The sequence below is a fragment of the Equus przewalskii genome, chromosome 7 (assembly GCF_037783145.1).
Source record: "Equus przewalskii isolate Varuska chromosome 7, EquPr2, whole genome shotgun sequence".
Classification (NCBI taxonomy): domain Eukaryota; kingdom Metazoa; phylum Chordata; class Mammalia; order Perissodactyla; family Equidae; genus Equus; species Equus przewalskii.
Genome location: NC_091837.1, coordinates 62,455,183 through 62,473,936, shown reverse-complemented (window position 1 = coordinate 62,473,936; position 18,754 = coordinate 62,455,183). Strand labels below are relative to the sequence as shown.

The following is an 18,754-nucleotide window of genomic DNA, read 5'->3' as shown; positions in this document are numbered from 1 at the left end:
CTCACTTATCTTATTGGTCACTGTAACAGCAAATGCTCAATCAGAGAATAGCTTTGCTGTATTGTCTGTTATTAAGGAAGGCTAGAGAATGAAGGTAAGTGTTCTGACTTCCAGTATCAATCAAATATTTGAGTCTCTGGTTGTTTAACTATCAGCTGTCAACTCGAAATGGTTGGTCTGGAAACATTTAGATCTACAGCCACGATCCCAGTTGGAAGGTTCACATCTGAATGAAGTTTGTCTTTTCAACTTTCCAAACTGTTCCAATGGTCTAGAAGGGTAAAGTACGTTATCTCCTGCTATTTCATTTTTATTAAAACTGTTTGAACTTGGAAATGACGCCTGATGGTCCCATTTTCAGAAGGCTGAAGGTCACTGGGTGTTTCTGTTCAAAAAGAGAAAACAATGTGTAACCCCTCTGGCACCATAATCGAAAGAAATAGTGTGGTGATTACAGCCCTGTGCTGAGCTGGCGGCTGCTACAAATACTGGAACCGAATTTGATAGGATCCTGTATTACCTTATAACAGAGTATCATTCCTTACAGTTCCAAGGTCAATGCCTCTTTCTCAAATAACATTTCGGACCTATAATTGTTCATCTACATGCCAGCAATTATGGGGGAATTGATCAGCCAGTAATTAATGCCATGCTATTACACTTTTTAATTTGTAGATTATGCAGCTGCAAGCGTTCTCACATTTTTAATTTGTGTATTATACAGCCACAAATGTTTACAATGCCCTTTTTAATCTCCTTACACTACCACTGCCATTATTCACTATAGATTAATGATACCCCGGATGCTGGGGTTTATTTCATTTACCACTCTTACCAGGAGAGCAGTTAACATTACTGTGCTCTATTACTTAATGTCTTACTGCAGCTGCTAGTGAGCATTGGTTACCCTTTAAAATATTACCATCCAGTTATTTTTTCCCTATTTTTTTAGCTCTCTTGTCACCAACAATATGACTCTGTGGTAATATTATATTTTATTTCCAAATTTATTTCTACTGATTCTATCAGAGATATTTAAATAACTCATTCTAAATAAAATAAATGACCTGAACCCCTCCTTATCCACCTTTGTCTATCTTAGAGCCTATTTGGGGTTATGTGACCAAGACAAATTTTTCATTTTTTCTTTCAACTTTTATTTTTTCCTTATACCAGCAAACCAAGTGAATTGTGAAAAATATTTCAAATCGTACTCACCTCCTTTCAATTAGCCAGAAATGGATATTCTCAATATTGACTGAGTGTAATAAGTCTGAATACTTTAAGGTGATATTGCTCACCGTGGCTGGGGTTATTATAGAGCAAACACCTCCCTTGGTTTTCCTTAAGGTGATCCAAAGTTTCAAAAAGAGGGCTGTATCTGTCTCTTTGAAAAGACTCAGTGACATGTTTAACTCTCACACTCCCCTAAGCCATCAGGATACATAACATCCACATCACAATAGAAGTCTATGAAACAGGTCATGTGCCAAATCTTGTATTGGTTACTAGGCAGATGCAGAGAAGTAATAGATGTAGTGTTTATTATTAAAGCATTTACATTCTTCTGAGTAGTAGAGATAAAAGAAATATGTAAAAAACAATTAAAAATAATAATAACCATCTATACATAACTAAACTATAAGAATGAAATAATTATATGAGAGCACAGTGAATAGGGTGTCCCAAGACATATGATAAATGGACAAAAGAGCTTTATAACCAATTAGAAGAAAGGCTTTCCAGAGGGAGGAGAAAGTGAAGTAGGAGGGGAGACTTGGCTTGAGCTGAACTCTGGAAAAGGAGGCAATGGGAACACGCTAAGAATGGAGAGGAGGGCTTTCCCTGAAGAGAATTTGAAATGAACAGAGACTTCAAATGATAACTGTTTATTATATAGTCAAGAGACAGTAAACAAATGACTTTAGCTAGACGAACTTTCTTGCTGAGGAATAGAAAGACCTGAAGCCAGATATCCTGCCACGTAAAGGTGGGCCAAGAACACCAATATAAGGACTTTGAACTTTACTCTGTGTAGAGAGAGTTTCTATTGGGTAGTTTTGATTGGCTTTTGTTTGTTTTGTTTTTCCTTTATGATTATTTTTTTTTTATGGGAGTGCCATTATCAAAGCATTATTTTGAGGAAAATAAAATAATAGAGACAGACATCAAGATTAGTTAAGAGGCTAATGAGTTAATTTAGGTGTGAGATGATAAAAGTGTGAAGGCTAATGGTATTTACCCAGAAGTTCATAAATATCTGGGGTGTTCCTTGTCTCTCCTTCCTCTCATTGCACACAGAGCCCTGGCCTCCAGTCCTCTCTGCTCCAACTCTATAAATCCTAACCACTTCGAAAAGGTTAGAACTTGAATCCTGTGTCACCTTTTATCACTAAGAGATTAATTGTTTTTGTAATGTAAAATTACACATGGATATGTCTTGTTTCCTAAAAAAAATTATAATCGTAATAATGATTATGGTCAGGTACAGTACTAAGCATTTTATACACATTATTTTACTATATTTTGTTCCTACAATTGCCTCAAAGGTAGATGCTTTTATTTTATTTTTACTAAGAAATTAACTGAAGTTTAGTAATTATCAGACAGTAACATAAAGGGCAGAGTAATAATTTAAACACCAGTCTTCCAGTTGTAATCCTTTCTTTTCTCATGCACTTGTTCTTCCGTTGATTCATTCATTCATTGATATTCATCAACTGAATATCGGTCTTGATTCCAGACTTGATCTTGTGCTGGGTATACCTTAGCGAACAATAATATTCAAGATCTGTTTCTTGGTTCTTACAGCTGAGCAGCAAGTGCATGCAACCTGTATGTTGAGCAAGTTCTACTCACAGAACGTAATTGGAAAGCACATTTGTTGTTTTTCTGTCTGTGGCTCTTTAAATTTATTTTCCTACCCCGGATGAAATGTATATAAATTTCCATGATTTGGGGGTGATTTTCAAGTAATAAAAGGTCCCCTTGTAGAAAACTAAAAACTTTTTGCCAGCTTCATTGAGGAATAATTGACAAATATAATTGTATACATTTAAAATGTACAATATGATGATTTGGCATACATATACATTGTGGAATGATTAACAAGATCAAGTTAATTAACGTATCCAGCATCTCAGATAATTAGCTTTTTTTTTTTTTGGTGAGAATGCTTAAGATCTACTCTCAGCAAATTGTAAGTATATAATACTGTATTATTAACTATAGTCACCATGCTATACATTAGGGTCTCCAAAGGTATTCATCTTATAACTGAAAGTGTATACTCTTTGACCTACAACTTTCCATTTCTCCCTCACCTCAGCACCTAGCAACCACTATTCTATTCTCTGTTTCTATGAAATTGTCATTTTAATTTTTTTTTATATTCCACATGTAAGTGACACCATGCAGTATTTGTCTTTCTCTGTCTAGGTTATTTCACTTATTATAATGCCTTCTATGTTCATCTACATTGTTTGAAATGGCAGGATTTCCTTCCTTTTTATGGCTGAATAATATTCCATTGTACTATATGGCACATTTTTTTATCCATTATCCATTCCAGTGTATTTAAGTTATTTCCATACCTTGGATATTGTAAATAATGCTGCAGTGAAGATGAGAGTGCACATATCTCTTTGAGATACTGACTTTGTTTACATCCAGGAGATAAACAAGTACATCACAAGAAAAGAAAATTACAGGCTATGATAAACATAGATGCAAAAATTCTCAACAAAATACTAGCAAACTGAACTTGAGAGCACATTAAAAATATGCACTGTGATTACAAGGGATTTATCCCTGGAATGCAAAGATAGTTCAACATACACAAATAAATAAGTGAGATAAACCACATTAACAGAATGAAGGATAAAAATTATATGATCATTTCAATAGTTGCTATAAAAACATTTGACAAAACTCAACATTTGTATGATTAAAAACTCTCAATGAGTTAGGTATAGGAGATTGTACCTCAACATAAGAAAGGCCATATATGATAAGCCTATAGCTAACATCATACTCAATGGTAAAAAGGTAAAAGCTTTTTCTCTAAGATCAAGAACAAGAGAAAGATACCTACTCTTACCACTTCTATTCAATGTAGTACTGGACGTGCTAGCCAGAGCAATTAGTCAAGAAAAAGAAATAAAAAACATGCAATCAGAAAGGAAGAAGTAAAATTATCTCTGTCTACAGACAACATGATCTTTTATATGGAAAAACTCTTTTTTTTTTTAAAGATTGGCACCTGAGCTAACAACTGTTGCCAATCTTCCTGTTTTTTCTTTATGCTTTTTTTCTCTCACCAAATCCCCCCGGTGCATAGTTGTATATATTTTAGTTGTGGGTCCTTCTAGTTGTGGGACATGGGATGCTGCCTCAACATGGCCTGATGAGTGATGCCATGTCCACGCCCAGGATCCAAACCAGCGAAATCCTGGGCCGCTGTAGCAGAGCGTGCGAACTTAACCACTTGGCTACAGAGCCGGCCCCTAAAAACACCCTTGTAGATAATTAATAAGTCCAGGCACAGTAAGAATCAAAACTTTACATTTTATTCAAGGTAGTAGTTACTCCTCTTTCATAATCCAGGAGGCTGCAGGCATGTCCTTTGCAATGGGAAAAGAGTGGCATGGCTGGCATCTTCATGACCCGGCTTGTCAATAGCTTACTCTACTTCCAGTTGGTTAACTTCAACTTATGCATGTCCTTCCAGGGTCAGAGCTAGGAATGAGGTAGCAGAAAGGTGAGTGGAGTTCTTAACTGACTAAAAATCTGAGGTAGTTCCACTGTCTCTGAGCTGGACTAGTTGGTAAAACTGACTTGCTCAAGTGGCCTCTTGGGAGACCTTATGTGGTTGATTCACTTTCCTATAGCTGGTTGCTCAAAGCAACTTCCTTTGACTGCAGCCATCCACGAGGGTCTCCTGCTTCTTCTTGCAAGCTCTTTTGCCCTTTCCGATAGAACTTTTGGGTGGAATTTAAGAGACACCATGTGGCCTAAGGGAAACACTTCTGATGCATCCTTTCCCTCTTCAAAATCTAGGAGCACAGACTGCCCAAGGCAGCTAGCCACCTTTTACACTTCACTCTCAGAACAGGTAGCCAGCCCATCTCTCACACTTGAGATTCTCTCAGACACAAATCCAATGTTCCACACACTGCAGGGGGTACATAGTAACTCTGGAAGAGGATTGGCTGGGGGACTTCTGCTATAATTTGAGATGATGAGGAAGACATGCCTATTTTCACCTAATGAAGGGAATGAGACCCAGAGCACATCAGCCACCTCCACACTCAAACTTTATATTACGTAGCCTTTTTCTAAGCCCTCAAACTTATTTTATATCCTGGAATTGAATGATTCCATAAGGATAGAAATCAGTTTTCTCTAACCTTTTGCAAGTTGTTGCACCCCACTTTAGATATAGCATTCATTGTCTTAGGACCTCAGTTCCAGTCAACTATCATGATAGATGCATAAGCAAAGAGATCAATTCAAATGAGAATGATCACTATTAGGAAAACAGAAGTTAATGTGGAAGAAAGAGATGAGGAAGACAGCATTAAATGGTGTGTTTGGTAGAACATCTCTGAGGGGATAATATTTAGCAGGACCCTGGTTGACTAGGAGAAAGTCATGCAAAGATCAGGGATAGGTACGTTCCAGGCCGATAGAAGGTTAAAGTTCCCAGCAACCTAATTGGATTCACAGGTTCAAAGAGCAGAAAGAAATCCTGTGGGGCTGGGGAAAATCCAGCAAAGGAAAAGCATCTGTGGAACACTGATCTCAAATTCTAGCATGATCACAATCACCTGCAGGGCTTGCTAAAACACCAAGTCCTGGGGCCCATCTCAAAGCTTCTGACCTCAAGTGATGCAGCTCTCAGGCGACACTGTTCTGGCTGAGTATCAGTGCTATAGTATATGAGGTCAGAGGAACAAGCAAGTAGACAGAGAAAAGATTTTGGATTTTATTTTAATTCATTGGAAAATTTAAGCCAGTGGAGGACTATGATCTTATTTGAAATTTTTCAAGTGACTCTATTTTTGGACAAATACACTATGGTGGAGGGTAGGCAGGTGTGAGAGGAGGTAGGATATTCATGTATTTATTTTGTCCTGGCAAACAATGATAGTGGTTTGCATAAGTATGGCAGTGGTCAGGTTGTAGAGAAGTAACAGGAACTAAAATATATTCTAAAGAGTAAAATGGCAGGAGTCGATTATGGATTGGTGTGAGTAGTGTGTGGGAGGGAGAAATCCTCTCTAAAACCTAGATTCATGACGACATCCTGCTTCTTTAGGGATAATCATTACATTTAACATGTCTTTTACTTCTCTGTAGTACCTGGCAGATAGTTTAGAACATAGTAGATACTTGGTAAAGAAGAAGATTGAATCAAACAAGATTTGAGTAATCTCTGCTTTAACAATTCATTATATGCAGTGTTTGCAGTAATTTAAAATATACATAAATAAAATAAAATAAGAATTAATCCAGAAAACTTGGTGAAGTAAATCCAAATGGAATTTGAGGACAGATTATTCGTTAATGTTGGTAATTTGGGAAGTAAACAGAATGGAGTTTGGAAATGGATTAATTTCAGGAAATGTTAAAGTTTCCTTTTATCTAAGGAAACCATTCTGGTAACAAGTTTATTCCCACCGGAAGGGGAACAAAAAAGCTTAGGACAAACTTGAACCACTTGGCCCAGAGAAAACAGCACAGTGGTCTTACCCTTTGCATCCTTCCCTTTTCCAAACATATTTGTTCTTATACTTTGGATTAAGGTGAACATCAAGATCAGTGTTACAGCTTAATCAATGCTCAAAAGAAAAAGATAGATTGTGTATGAAACATCTATAGGTTTTTATTTATGATGAGAAGTATGAGAGCAGATAATAGGAATCTAAAGAAAGGGATTATGAGTAGAGTGTACACAATTTTTAGGATCTGTGACAGCTTCATGCATTTTCTCCCCATCTCTTCCCTGCTGGACTTTCCAGCCTCACAGCTCTGGTGAAGTGTGTCTTCCAGTGCATCACCCTCAGTATGCTCAGCCATTTAGAGTTCTCAGTAAAATATTCTAGTATTGATCTAGTTAAGGAAAAAGATCGTATTAACATTAACCACTAGCAAAATTCTGGAACTTACTTTCAACGTTTTGCTTACAAAATGCTAGGTAACTGCTTTATCTAAGAAAGGTTGAAGAAATAACACAATTCTTTAAGAACATCTCTGCAATGATAACAAGATTCTATCCTATTGCCAATATGTACTTTTCTTAAGGACTTAAACTTCTAAAGAAAGAGTATAAGATTTATGTAGATACTCTTATTTATTTTAAGCGTACTCAACCTGAAATTTCATTCTTCAGCACCAAAAGGCTCAAAATTCTGATTCTGAGGAAAAAGGCAGAAGTTGCCCCAATCACCCAGATTTTGATCTCTAAAACTGTGTCTCATTAAAAGCCATAGAAAAATGGTTTATATGTATTTCCTATGGGCCTATAGGTTTCTTTTCAAAAGAAAAACCAAAGCTTATCCTCTCAATTAAATCTTGACCTGGGAAATATTGAGAACAAAAACAAGAGGTTGTAAAATTAAAGGATTAAGCTATCAACCTAACTCCTCCCGAAGCAGTCATTTACAGTGCATCTAAAGTATGTTCGAAATCACCAAAAGTTCCAAATCAACACGACAAAACAGACACGAGAAATCTAAGTTAATATAAACTGTTGAGTGTTATAAAGAAGGATACGTATAGGTTGAAACAGAAGAGGTACTTCAAGGAGATGGTGGAACACAAGTAATTTATTTTGAAATTCAGATCTTAAAAGAAGCACAGCACACTCAGGGCCAGCCTCTGCATCCCAGGAACTGGAGTGAGAGGAGCTGGAGTGCAGGGCTCAAGGGCCCTGATGCGCCCAGACACTCATTAGTCTCCTTGGGTAAACAAAGTAGACAGGCATTTCAATCTAGAGTGTTTTCGGGGTCTCTGGTATCTGGCCGTGAGCTGGAAAAACAAAACATTAGAGTGATTCTTTGTCTTATCACTTCCTCAGAGATAAACAAAAAGGGAGCTTTCTGTCAGTGGGGAGCCTCAACAATGGGTTTCAAATACTTGAAGAAGCATTCGGCAGGGTTTCTTCAGTTCATGCCAAGAGAGAGAAAACACTGATGAGCATGCTCAGTAATCCAGCCTCAGAGAGAAGACCTCTTTTGGAGAGGGGTGCTTCCTCTGGGTTTTTCGTGACCTGGATGAAACATTTCTCAGCTTGATCTTCCTCTCAAAGAATGAATTCTAAAACTCATTCAAGAATGGTGCAAGGGACTGGTGAGGAACTAAATTTTCATTCATTAATGTTAAAGTTAAAAAAAAAAGTTTGCTTTTCTGGCATGTGAAATCTATCAAATTTATACGATTGTCTTCCATTCTGAGATGATATTTTTTCAATGTTAAAATATTATTATTTTATGAAAAAGAAACTACCATGCCAATAAATTTAGAAGTATCTTTAAATTATACAGCATTCTCAATTTTTTTCCAAAATATTTTCACACATATTCACAAAAATATTACTTCAAGAGATAAAGAAGGGAGACATTTTTTCTCTTTTTTCTAAACAGAGTTATAAGGAAGATTTATTTCATGGAGAGTGTAAGTGTATTTGTTTGTTTTGATTGTTTGATTGTTTTTTTAAACTAGATCCTTAAGAATAGGAAGTAGATAATTAGAGTGAAGTAGAAGAACATTCTAGGCAGCAGTAACTTAATGAGTGAAGGTAAAGGGCTTTGCATATTTAGGAGAAAATGAGTATTCCAGCTTGTTTCTAACAGAGAGTTTGTGGAGGAAATAAATAGGAAATAAAATGGAACAATTAGATAATGCCAAATCATGGCTGACCTTGAATATCAGGAGCAGAATTCTGAACTTTATTTTGTTAACGGTAGAAATTATTAATGGCAATTCTGGGATGCAAACCTATAAAAGCAAAACTGGCAAAGGAAGAGAAAGTGAACTTCATTCTTCCTTTCCTTTCTTTTCATAAAGGTGTCTCATGTCAGTCATTCAAATGAGATGACATAAGAAGACATTGCGGCTTAGCCAACTGAACTCTGAACTTTGCTTAGAAAGGTGGTTCTGTCTCTTTAAACTAATAGTGTGAACTGAGTTGATTTCGAGAGGGTCCCCAACAACAAAGAAAGTGCCAATTGGAATGAGCAAAAGAAGATTCTTAAAGAACCACTGTAATGTCAGTGAAAATAAGGCCATCTGATGAAAGGTCTCAGTCCATTTCAGAAATAAGCCACTTTGGAATTAAGTTATATAAATTGTACCCCCAAATTGCATTCAGCTCAGGATGTCCCCTTATTAACACCACCTTCATCTCCTTTCACCCTCCTACTGTCCCTCGACTCTATCAGATTGGTCCAAGATTTATGACTCCAAACTTTGTTGGCTCCTTCTTGGGACACTCAAAGAAAATTAGCTCCCGGTGATGCCAGATATTGGGGAACCCCATTCAATTCAGTTTGGGAATCACAACAGGTCCCCATTTTGTCACTGAAATCAGTTTATGGAGAAATGTTTTTACTCACTCATCTTTCAGCTTCTCAGGTTTGAACATGTGAAGTTTTCAATTGTGATTCATACCAGGAGTGAGATTTTTAGAACATCCCCAAGCCCCTTAAATTGGTTTCCTTCTCACCCTCTCCCATCACCTCTTTTCCTACTGAGATTAAGGAATGTATAAAATACAACCTGTTACTGCCAGGAGGGATTACTACTATATATTATCACTCACAGCTCATTAACCTCGAAGCCCTGCTAACTAAGAAAATCCTCTCTAATGAGGTTTCCCTTGACTGCACTAAAGAACAAAAGGTCTAAAAGTTTTCCCTATTACCAATGTTCCTCAAATTATTGTACTGTAATTAAAATGTAACTTTGAGGCCAAAGAAGAAAAAAAGGGTTTAAATTTGGTTTAAACTAAAAAAGACCTTGTAAAGAACTTCTGCTTTGTCCTTTGGTAGCAACTAAACCACAGGAAACGCTTCAGGTTGGAGGAGATGATTTTTCTCAGTACATCTGGATTGTACCTACGTCGCTCAAGAGAGGTAGGCATGGATCCATATAATTCAGATGGAAATACTTTTATAATATAGAAGGTAAAAGTAAATTTCTCACCTCAGTGATTTAAACAGACTTTTTCTTTTGGTAAAATAATCCCCTAGACAGTAATACAAGTCTACTTTCCCCGGCTGAGGGAAACCTAGAAACTAGAATTGGGACTAGTAAATTGATGGATCCTAATGTATTTCTTATTCAGAGCCCTAGAGTCAGGGTTATTTGTATGGTTGCATCACCAGAATCTTAAGAAGTAGAGATGCAGATAAAACAAACAGAAGGAGCTGTGTTCCCAGGAGAAATTTATAATCTGGTGAAGTAGCTAGAATGAAGTACCCTCACCTCTGAGCTTTGGGTTTTTAAATGCCCAAAATGCAAATAATAATTACCTCTTTTAGCTTCCTTGGAAGCCTGATTTATGTGTGTAGCGTATCCTCAGAGGAACAGACTAAAGAGTTAGTGACTCTTAGTCTGGAAAATGAAGGCTGAGAGGGGAATACAACCACTGCTTCTAAAATGGTGAAGGGATAGGCTTGAGGGAATATAACCTTGACCACTGAATCCTGGAAGACTAATTAACAAGCCAAAGTTCTCTTGAAACTCAAACAATTTAAATTTCAAACATTAAAGATAAGTCTTACTCCACAAAGGAAGACTAAACACATGGCACTCATTAAGCAAAAATCATTGCAATTTGAAAAGGGAGAAAACTTCCAAATTTGGATCATACTTTCATAATAAGGTTCTAAAGGGTGCTAAAATATCTAGGACCTATCTCTGATCTTAGCATTCAGGTCAAGAAGAAAAACCTATGGACCATCCTATAGTGCAACAAGAAAATTCTGAGTAATAAACAACATTGGATATATTCATGGTAATGTTATTCTCATCTTCCTCGTATTGTAGAAAAGGTCTGTTGAAAGAGATGATAGAGCAACACAACAGGAGATGTCTTCACTATGTGCTTATGAGGGGAAAAAGTGAAAGATCAAACAGGTACTAGACATGATAAACAGTAATTACTAACACCACTGACTTTATATACACTGTTTCTTTGATTAAAAAGAACTTTTTTTTCAAAGTACAAACAGGTGATGAAAATTGAAACACACTCTTCCCTACTGTCAAAAAGCTTATAATTTGTTGCATTTTGTGAAAAACATGTAGATTGTGAACCTCAAAACATCCATTCTACTCCTGATCTTAGCACTATTTTACATTAATATGAAGAACTGATTTGTTCATGCTGGGCTAAAATTTCTTCATGCTATATTGGAGACAATCATACCCAACTTCCTATATGACCAGATAATTTTAAAAACTAGATATAATAAACACTACAGAAGTGCTTTGAAAAGTAAAACACACTTTACAAATACGATACAAATCAAAAGCATATTTATTAGCAAGTCTCCTTCCTAACCAAGAAATCGTCTTTTATTGTGTTAGGCTAGCGTATTTGGCAGTTTGTTTGTATAATGGATAGATTACCCCAACTAATGCAATGGTTGTTAAACGCAAAATAAATTGTAAGTAATCGTTCATTAGATAGAATTCCCAAAAGAAATTATTCCAAAGAGTTAATTTTCACAGAGCAACAAAACATTAGCCAATTTACAAAAATTGATGGTTTGAGGGAAATATTTCTTGCACAAAAAGAAGGTATAGCTGTAGGGATTATTATGATTCAGACAGTAACTAAGAAATCGACGTCCAATCCAGAATTTAGTTATTTTAACAATCTTCTGAGTAGGTTGTAAAGTAGAAAATTCTCGGTTGCTACAATGGCTCCTTTCTAAGTTCTGGTAAACCACCCTCCCAAGTTTGACTGCAGTGCCCCTCTGAAAGGCTCTCTGAGTATTGCAGACATGTGTAGGTTAGTTGCTAAATGAATAGTTTAGAGCAAGACCCAATGCAGAAAACACAGATAATATAGGTCCTGCCCTCAAGGAATGTAGAAAAAGATGAAGAAATAAAGCACAAAATCTAAATGAAATATACACTTTGTGGGGATGAGGTGGATGGGGAGGTGGTGATTGTTTTAGAAACAGTTTTCCCAAGACAAAGAGTGCTGCCTCCCCGTTCCCTGAGGAGGGATGTGGAAAGGAAACAAGAATGGTGGGTTTGAGCTCTTTTAGTGTAGGACCCAAGAAGCTCATCATGTCTGCTCGTAGCCCATACTGCCTGCTCCATGCTAGTCCTCTCTCCTTACTATTTAGTACTTGAGAAATCCTTGATAGTATCAGAGAGCTTTCTCATTGTTTCATCATAATTAGTCCCAGGAATAATGTCTGGGTTAATAAACTATGGATTAAAAAATAAATTTGATATAAATATTTATATATATTAATGTATATGCCTATCTACATACACATACATACATGCTACATATAATATTTCTTTCAGCTTTAAACTTTTTGTGGCATTTCTCATAAATACCTAAATCGAGGCCACGGTCTTTGGTGGATGAAGTGTGTGAGAACACACACACACATGCATGCACACACTATCAGCTGAGTATATTTAGCTGTCCAGATAGCTACTATAACTCGGCATCATGTGTTGAGTTTCACACCGTTTGGAACAAATTCCTCTTATTTCTCTCTGTGTTAAACATTGGCTCACTGGCACAAAAACACGTGAAAGCAAATGCTGGGGAAAACTATAGAGACTCCCAGGAGTCCTCTGTGACTTTACACGTCACCCAAGGAGTGGGCAGATATTTCAGCCTCTACCTGCAACAATGCTGGGGCAATCTCAGGAGAACAAATCATTGTGGGGATCTCAAATGCACCCAGTCTAGCATGCGGCAAATGGTTTGATTCTTCCAACTCCCTGGAAAGTGAAAGATTGGACCCTTTCACCTAGAGGAAATGCAATATTCTCAAAAAAAAGATGATGATGTTCTGCCAGCTACACACACACACACACACACACACACACACACACAATTATACTCTATTTTCTCTTTTTATATTTTCCCATTAAAGAGCAGGAGAAATGGTAAACATTTGTGAAGGAGGCAACTGCTCATATAATGTGAGGACTTTAAAATATAATTTCACCTTCACCTACACTCCAATAAACATGATTCATTCTTTTCTACAGACTTTAACCCTTTATTCATGTTAGTATCTTCTAAAAAATGGCAATAATGTAGACACTTGCCCCCCTTTATCAACCTACCTCACAACATTGTTGTAACTTTGAAATGAGATATAGCAGACATAAACCGTTTTCAATTTGTATTCTTAGAATCAGGATATATGTCTGACTACCTTGCTCAGGCAGAGGATATGGGCTACAACAAATCAAGACTTAAAAGTCTCGGTTATTGATTTTATGGAAATTAAAACATGGAAATGTATATGGAAGAAATAAAATTATTTAATGAATAAAATATCTCAAAACTGAATGGCTTAAAATAACCCTCATGTATCATTTCTGTTTCTGTGGGTCAGGAGGTCAGGAAGAGATTAGCTGAATCCTCTGCTTTTGGGTCTCTCACATGATGGCAGTCAAGGGCTGGGGTCTCACCTGACAGATCACCTGAAGAAGGGTCTACTTCCAAGCTCACTGACCTGGTTGTTGGGAAGATTCAGTTCTGCACAGATTGTAGGACCGAGGGCATAGTTTCATTGCTGGCTATTGGCCAGAAGCTGTCCTCAGTTCCTTGCAATGTGGGCCTCTACAACATGACAGCTTATTTCATCAAAGCCAGCAAGAGAGCAAGTCTACCAGCAAAATGAAAGTCACAGTCTCACATAACTGAATCACAGAAGCGGCATCTCATCACTTTTACCATATTCCATTCATTAGAAGCAAGTCACCATGTGTAGCCCACACTCAGGGAGGAGAATTGCACAGGACATGAATACCTAGAGTCAGGGATCCTTTGAAACCATGTCAGAAGCTCCCTGCTACAAATATTATGATTATGTAATATAATCATAATTGTAATACTATATTTTTCTTTTCAAAATTCATTTGCTGCTAAAATTAAGCAAACACAATGTTATAGCTGCTTTCTAACAAATGCAAATTTGGAACTACAGATTTTTTCCCCTACGTTTAAATTCTGAACTCATGTATTCTATACATAAAATTAAATCAGCAAATAATTATAATGCACTCACTGGCAAAAAGCCACAGTGCTCGATGCTATAGGGAAGTCTAGACACATAAGTGTCCTCATCCTCAATGAAGTTATAATCGAGAAGGGAATTGAATTTTTATATATTTTTTAAAGTTAAATGATATCATAAGATGTTTATAAATCTCAAGGTGCTACAAGGTAAATTGAACAAAAACGTAACAATATTACATGCTGTGATTTCAGGGTTGGAATAGTCTATGAAACTCCTTGGAATGGGGAGAATTATACAGCTAGATCATCAAGACTAAGTTGTATTTTAAAACAAGAAGAGCATAGAGAATATCCCAGATGGAATATGATGTAATCAAATGCGGCCAGGGTGAACATGTACACGATGCCCTAGGGAAACAGTGAAAGGGCCATTGTGACTGTAGCAGAGGGCTTACACAGTGGGGTTGTCGGGAGTAAGAGAAAGTTAGCACAAGTCCAGTTTGTGGAATATCTTAGAAATAAAACTATGGAACTTGGACTTAATTTTTCCAACATTGTGTAACTACTAAAGGTTTTTGAGATATGAGATAAGAAGATAATTTTTAGATAGCTGAATGGAGAGTACTCGGAAGAGTGAACTATTATTTGAATCAGAATAAGGGAAGTTTAACCATAGGTAGAGGCAGAGCATAGTGTTAAGAAAGATGCCTTTTGGCGTTGGGTTGACTTGAGATGAAGAAGTGCTCTGCCATTTTGTCGTTGTATGATCTTCATAAGCCTCACTGTCCTCATCCATAAAGTAGGGTACAATACTATCTACCTTGTTGGATTGAATATTAAACAAAATGATGGATTTTACAGTCTTGGTAAAATATGTGAACTAAGTTCTCATTTATTGTCATGGGTTATCTCCACCATCATCATCATTATTGTTAATATCATTTTAAAGAGTTATGCAGAGTTCAACATTAAAGAGGTGGACAACTAAAGAGCTAGACATTAGGCAGACAAAAGTCAATTTTCCATATGTGAGAACTCAGCCATTAACCTAAATAGAAACTAAAAGTGGAACGAATGTACACTCAGTACTAGACAGAACTTGGTTTAACTTCTAGCTCTACTGCTTATCAACTGTGTGACCCTGGTCAGGTCATCTCACCTATCTCTGTTCCTTCTAAGGTATTATTCAGTTCTTTCCTGGTTCACGCAAGTCACGTGGGCCCCCCAAACTGAGTAAAGTATTGTTTGTAGAAACCAGGAGAATGGACAATTTTAATTTCAGAGAAATCTGAATCTTTCTCAAAATCAATGGAAACATATATTATTTCACGGTTCAGATGTTCTTATATAACTAAATTCTCATTGTTTGTGCTTTGAGATTGTGACCCTATCTTTGTTTCTAATACATATTACTTTCTTATATTGTTTTCTTATATATTTTCTTTTCTTTCCCTCTTTTTTTTTCTAGTAGTGTCATTTAACCCAAAGCTCAAAGTGTCTTAAAACAGGCAAATCCTGTTACTTTTTTTTACAGTTTTCTTCTTGTGCGAATGTGTTTTGATATGTTCCTTAGGAACAGGAGCTAACAAGATGGGGTTTGTTCAGTAGAGCAGACAGAGAAATGATAACGAAAGAGGGTGAAAAGAGCCAGTAAGATGATTTTCCTTGATTGAAAAAAGTTATCACCTAATGAATGCTTGATGTGGGTGGATTGTGGTTTTTAATAAGTTTTTGTAAACCAGGATAGTTGGCTGAGTTTCAAATTTTGAAGATGCAGTGCTGGTCAGAAATAGAATAAGAAAGAATAATCCAAGATCAGAAGCATCCTTGAAAACATAGCCACTCCTCCAGCACCTCCTCTAGCATTCAAGTCATAGAAATAACGGTCAGACACTAAAAGCTTTGCAGAGTATGGAATTGTTTTACTACAATTGACCAGAAGGTAGGTTCTCAAACGGCATTTCTCTTACAGTTAATTTGGATAGATGTTAGTGAAGAGACAATAAAATGCCTTTGCTTCACCGTCTTTTATCAAAAGTCTTAGGTATGTTGTTGAATTTCCCAGTCACTGTATTGAGTCCACTAAATAATGACTGTCATGTTCAATACAGTAATTATGAGAACTATTTCTATTTAAGTTTAATATTCCAATGGAAAACAGTTTTCCAGGTCCAAGTGGCAGGGTTAGTTCTCCCTCAGGCCCATGTTCTTTAGCACAACTGAAAAGCATTTCCTGCAGAAAGATCATCCCACCACTGTTTGTCAGCCACCTGGAATGTGAGAGCATGTTATGACATCAAGGGAAAGAAAGTTGTCAAGACTACCAGCAAAAAACGTTTAAATTAAATGTTTACCAAGTACCTCAGCAAAAGTATGCGGCACAAATCTCAACAAAATTTGTTAGCTAGAATTTACCAGGCCCAGGCCCGTACTGGGAATTTAAATAAGGAGAATGTGTACTCTTGATGTGTACATTTCAATTCCATTTGTCTCTCTTGTAGCTTTCCCCATGACTTTCTCCTTTGTGTTTCTGGACTGAGTCTGTGGGTATCAAAATCCCTCCTCATACCTAATCTTGTTTTATTCCCTCTATTTCTATTTACCATACAATTTTACTCACGATTGTATTTATTAAGCTTCCTACCTGTGCCTGGAACATGACCTGAACAATTGCCTCTTTGGTTTACCATTTGGTTCTGGTTTTTCTAATCTTTAACTGTTCCTAAATGTCTGAGAGTCATTTTGTTGGATATAATAAGAAAGGAAAAGTGTGAATAATTCCTAGCATAGGAAACATCAGGAGCCAATGCATGGATGGTGGGATAAATTGATGTAATTGAGAGGTATCCCACCTGCTTTGAGATGAGTGCAGATAGAAATATGACGGGATAAATTTTATTCCCCCTCACTATCTCCGCATTATAATGATATATGGTAGTGATTTGATTTATCTTAGAATAGTTGAGCTGACTTACTATTCTTGACTTTATTCCGAAGCTGAAAGTATGATATCACAATGTTCTTTCCATAAGGGATTAATATACAAGCTCATCACGCTGTTTTTTTCTATACTTATAAATATCACCTTAATATTATCTGGGTCCTGGCATTGCTACTTTCCAAGATGTTTTGGTAGCCTGTGCCTTCAGAATTGTTTGATACGATGTCAGCTGAAAATTGCAAAGTGACTTTGGTGGCTATTAGTTATCAAGGCATCTGGTGGACATCTTTGCCAATAGGAAATTCTCTCAGGAAGCTAATGTTAGAACCTCAGTTTTGTTGGAAAAAATTTAAGAGAATTCTAAAGATCAAGGATTGATGAATCAGGAACAATTTGAGGAGGCACTGCACCCATGGAAACAGAAATAGTTACTTTTGAACTAGGAGAAAGCATCCTGTTTATGCCACTGGATAAAAATATGCTATCCAAAACGTGGGAGTTTTAAAGCTTTGTAGAGCAAGGCCTTGGAATCAGCAGATGAAAAGCTTTTTTGTAAAGAAGTAAATATTATTGTTTTCCACCAACATCAGTGTTTCTGGGAAATTTGTTGCAAAACTATTGACAACGCCTCCTGTCCCTGAATTTACAAGCCTATTAATCCCTTCCATTGGGCAGTTTATACAGAATCAAAAGGAAACTTTATAGTAGTCTGCTCTATATTCCAAAGCAACTTTTCACCTTTTTCATCTGATTGGCAAATATATCAATTCAATGTCACTGTCAGCAGAAGCTGTCTGCAAAATGCAAGGATAAGTTCTGTATCTGAGAGTACCCTCATTCCCAAGCCCAGTGAAGAGTTCGTCAAGGCTTTCCATTGTCCAAGGTTGACAATGCAAATCCGTGTAAGAGAATTTTCATTTCTGAAAGAATCATTTAAACATTTATTACCAGGGTCAGCAAATTTTTCCGTAAAGGGCCAGATAGTAAATATGCAAATATGGCTTTGTGGACCATATGGCTCAGTCTCAACTTCTCAACTCTGCTGTGGTAACACAAAGGCAGGCATAGATCATAGGTAAACAAATGAGCATGGCCTTGTTCCAAAAAATCCCCTTTGTTTATGGGTACTGAAATTTGAATTTCATGAAATTCTCAAGTGTTGTGAAATATTCTTCTTCTTTGGATTTTTTTCAACCATTTAAAGATGTAAAAAATATTCTTAGCTCATGGGCTATATGAAAACAGTCAGCAGGTTTGGCTTGTGGACCATAGTTTACCAACCTCTCATGTTTCTAATGCAGTGTATTAAAATTTTCTTGCTGTAAACTATACAGCAGCTGTAAAAATAAAGGCCAATTTGGGTACATTGTATAATAAAAGAGAAGAAGTATGCCTATGCAAAAAAGTAGGTTTGTAGGTTGAAATGAAGACTCCTGAACCCTGACACTAGCAAGGGCCTGGAGTAGTTACCTGAACCAATCTCTCATCTCCAGAAAAAACACGGTTACCCAGGGATTACACAGACTTCCCCCAAAGACCATTCATTGTCTTAGTAGCTCAACTTGGAGAGAAGAAAGTAT

The 18,754-nt window shown here is 36.7% G+C and overlaps 2 long non-coding RNA genes across 2 annotated transcripts in view; both read right to left on the bottom strand.

Annotated features, from left to right (window-relative positions):
* Positions 1-294: 294 nt before the first annotated feature.
* Positions 295-1,404, bottom strand: LOC139084545 (uncharacterized). Its single transcript, XR_011542002.1, has 2 exons — positions 1,219-1,404; positions 295-385 (listed from the first exon to the last, which is right to left on the bottom strand). It is a non-coding gene; the product is annotated as an uncharacterized lncRNA (long non-coding RNA).
* Positions 1,405-6,864: 5,460 nt separating this feature from the next.
* The window catches only part of LOC139084543 (uncharacterized), a 68,710-nt gene continuing 56,820 nt past the window's right edge, over positions 6,865-18,754 (bottom strand). The window contains exons 4-5 of the long non-coding RNA XR_011542000.1: positions 7,777-8,031; positions 6,865-7,102 (exon numbers count right to left, since the gene is read on the bottom strand). This is a non-coding gene — a long non-coding RNA (uncharacterized lncRNA). The remainder of the gene's footprint in view (positions 7,103-7,776; positions 8,032-18,754) is intronic.